Raw genomic sequence first — 4,421 nt, forward strand, 5'->3', positions numbered from 1 at the left:
TTCTTTCTTTCTTTCTTTCTTTCTTTCTTTCTTTCTTTTCTTTCTGTTTTTCAGGACAGAGTTTCTCTGCGTAGCCCTTTCTGTCCTGGAACTCACTCTGTAGACCAGGCTGGCCTTGAACTCACAGAAATCTGCTTGTCTCTGCATTCCAAGTGCTAGAATTAAAGGTGTGTGTTACCCCTGACTGGCTTCATCATTCTTAATTAGACTTTTCATGTGTTGAAAAAGTCTCAGCACTGGAGAAGCTATGGTGTCAGGATTTCAAGTTTGTGACTAGTCTATGTGACAGAGCAAGAGCCTGTCTGAAACAAAAACAAACCAACAAAAACATGACAGCAGTTTTTCAGATGACCATGATGGCGGCAGCAAAAATGAATTTAGCTAGGATAAAATCCTTTCCATAGTAGAGTGGTGATCCCCTCGCTTCTTCCTATCGCCGTTCTACTTTGTGGCTGACGTCTTCCCTATGTCATCTTTATCAGACCACTACACTAAGAATAAAATAATACTGTTCTGCCAGGTGCTTCTAATTTGATCAGATGTGATTAGGAAATTTTAAGTTATGTTTCTTCTTTTGTTTGTTTTGTTTGAGGCAGGGTCTGTCTATTATGTATCGCTGGCTGTCCTGGAACTCACAATGTAGACCAGGCTGGACTCCAGTTCTGAGAGGTCTTTCACCTCTGCCCTTGAAGTACTGACTTTAAGGGGTATGCCACCACACCCAGCTGTATGAAATGTTTCTTTACAAGACACTTTAGCCAACATCAAACTTTTTAAATATAGCATTAAAAATGCTTTTATTTGTGTTAAAGCAAAAATAATGTCTGTTATTGATGATATTCTCTGGTATTTTCACTCCTGATTTGAGTTTTGTTGGTTCTAATTGTGCAGACTAACCCCTCTCTTGCTGTCGCTGCAGTTTATTCAAATTTTAACTTTTTTTTTTCAGATTCCACACATATGAGGGATATCTACTGTTAGGGCTTCGGGAATAGAGTTGGCCGGCTTGTTTTTGTAGCTGAAGCTATGCCACCTGTGTGGGAAGAGATGAAATAAGTAGGACCTTTCTGAAAGGGATAGTGAAGCCAGGGTTCTAGGCACTGGTCTGTCAGGGAGGAAGGGTGCTAAGCCTTCATCTTTCTCTTAGGATACTTATGAAAACAGCCTATTTTGAAGCAGGTAGCCGTGTTGTAACTCTTTCATTCTATATCATTGCTACGCTTCATGGGAGATCTGAGGGACAAAGTTATGTAGTGTCTCCCAGTCCTCATGCTTAGGCAAGTGGGGTTTAAGTCCAATGATTTGTGATAAAGCAAAACTCCATTTCCTGCCCTCATGGAGTTTTCTAACACACACACACACACACACACACACACACACACACACACACACACACACTTTCCCAGGTGGAGCAAAACAGCCACAAGACACTGAACACAAAGCAGCCATACTTACTTCAGCATGTGAAAATGACTGACAACTTCATATTCATAGGACATGGGTCTGATTTTCTAACCCTTCTCAACGAAAACCTTCTCTTAAAGAATGAAAGGTTTGCTTGTTGCTAGAAATGAAGCCCTGCTTAACATTAACCCTGTCTTCAAACCCCAAAGGCTATCCCTAAGAAGTCAAGTTTAGAAACTGACCTTGAAAGGATGAAGACTTTTCTGTAACCACCCCTTTAAGACAGGTGCTAGCAAATGTTGGGGCTTATTTGGCCATCAAATTTGTCGTTTAGAAAACCTAATTTGCAGTTACTTTTTCAGAGATTGACAGGACCAAATAACACGTCTATAACTCTTGTATTTGCCCATTGCTTCAGAGTCTTTTGAGTCTTTTAAAATTGGATGTTGGTAAAAACATGAACACATCGTCTTGTGTTTGATTAGTCCTGGGGCTACACAGTTGGTCTAACAAGAGGAGCTGCTTTAAAGAGCATAGAGCTTTGTAAATGCCCATGATGGCGTGACAAGGGGAGGGAGAGAAGGGAAGCAAAACCTCTCCAGATCTCAGAACCCGGGAAAGAATCCACTAAGCAGTTAGTCGAACTTCAAATGGCCTTAGCCTTGTACAGTTAGAAAAAAATTGGGGAAAATGGATCCATGTTATTCAAGGATTTTAAATACGATTCCCAGAGACACAGTAGTTTCTTTGTTTTAGAGATCACAGAGTTTTCACTATTTATCTATATAAATGGGTTTAGGGGAAAATATTTCTTCAGTAATTAATTTAGGGGTCAGTATAAAAATAAGCATTTCTGAGTTCCTTTTAGTATGATACTATTTCTCTAGTAATTTTAACTGAATGCTGGATCAAGAATATTAATATAGCACCATCATAAGATGCTCTAGTATAAATATTAATATAGCACCATCCTAAGATGCTCTAGTACAAATATTAATATAGCACCATCCTAAGATGCTCTAGTACAAATATTAATATAGCACCATCATAAGATGCTCTAATACAAATACCTACACAGTAAACAAAGCCTGTTAGTTTCTCCATGCATAGAATTTATTGGTAACACATTCCTAGCAAAGATTTTCTAAAATATAAAATGTATACATTACTGATGGTAAATGTTCAAAGTATACTGGCTATAAAGATGTTCAGCTGCTTGGGAATGATTCTGACCTATAATGAGTTCACCATTTTACATATTTCTGTGGCGTGCACAGTGGAAACCAACCATACAAGTGTTGCGGCTCTGTTCTCTTCAGTTCTCAATACCTCCAGCACTGCAGCAAGCCTGCAGCCTCAGGGGCAGAGGCTGGGCTGAGAGTCAGGGCTTCTGGTCTCTGACTGCGTTAGGCCGAGACAATATTCTCTCTACAGTCTTTCAAGTCTCTTCATGTTCTGAGGCTTTAGTCTTCTGAAGTATTGTAGTGTAGAAGGGACCACAACGGTTTCAAGGAGACCAAGATCCGCATGAGAACCCCAAACTTCTATGCTAAGCAAGGCCATGGACAAGTCAGCAATAGCATTCCCTTCATACAATTCTGAGGGTGAAATGCAGCTGAAAAAGCACATGACCCGGCGGGATAGTAAGCAGGGCCACCATTAGACCATTCTTTGTGTGAGTTGAAGAGGGTGACCAGTCCTCAGTACATGTTATTTCCATTGGCATAAATTGTTGTAACAATCTTATTTTGTTAAAATAAGACACTTGACTGCCATCTGCTGGAAAATTCTCTTTGTAAACATGCAAATCTATGACGTCCAATGCATAAACCATGACACCAAGAAGTACTGGTACCTTTGTATAGAAATGACCCGCACCGCTGTTGTGTGCAAGCACTCACTAAAAGTCTACTTGGTATTCTTCTAACTTTTGTTTAGAAAAGCATTCCAGGCAGCACTGTTGTGTAAGTAAATTAGTTTGTAAAATTCAAAGTTAATCTCTGGAGTCAAAGTTCAGAGCACTAAACATTACACCATGGAGTCAGTAGCAAAGTTAATCTCAGTAAAAGGAATCAACATCTGTCTTTTACAAGCCTAGAAACATTTGTGCTCACCTCTTCCCTCATTTCCCACTTCTTTACCAAAAAGAACATCCTACAGTAAAACCCGTAGTTAAGGCTGGAGAAATGCTAACTGAAGGCTGGAGAAATGAGGCAGCAGTTAAAGAGTGCTTGTTATGTTTGCAGAGGACCAGAGTCGGGTTCCTAGCCCCCACCTCTGGGGCTCAAAACCGTCTGTAATTCCAGATCCAGGAGATCTGACAACATCTTCTGGCCTCCATAGGAACCCATGTGCCTGCTCTTGCATGCACACGTGCATACACATACACAAAATAGTAATAATAATAATCTTAAAAATTAATTGTCATTAATCTTACACATAAACTTTGCATATAAGATCAAAGTAGGAAAATTTTAATGTATTTAAAGCAAAGCATGTTCATTTTTATTTTAAAATACATTTTTATTTTAAAAATTGAACCCCAAACAATTTGCTGATGGTATACCATTATTACAAGGCAGATATCTCCCGGGAAAGCAGCTCTCCTGTGTCTCATTTAGACAAGAACCTTGGCTGGGATATAACAGGCAGAGAATCCTTATTGTGGTGATGATTTCCTTTTGCACACAAAAGGACGATTTGGGCTCATTTTCATACCTAGCACTGCAATCACAGAGAATGCTGTCTAGCACTACATGCGGGAGAGTTTGGTAGTGGGAGCACTCTAGGGCTAGGATGGCTCCTAGGAACTTGGAGGAAACAGCAGCCTATTGTACAAGAGAGTAAAAGTAGGGTGACAAAAGGTACCAGCGACTCCAAGTGTCATACTACCTAAGGACAGAAAATGACCAGCCAGAGCCCACGGGACAGAGCATGTGATAAAGTACATCTACAAGGTAACGATTACTAAGGACTTCAGTGGTGGCTTCTTGTGTATGTAGGGCTGACTGAAGACA

This window comes from Microtus ochrogaster, chromosome 16, assembly GCF_000317375.1.
Source record: "Microtus ochrogaster isolate Prairie Vole_2 chromosome 16, MicOch1.0, whole genome shotgun sequence".
NCBI classification, from domain to species: Eukaryota; Metazoa; Chordata; class Mammalia; order Rodentia; family Cricetidae; genus Microtus; species Microtus ochrogaster.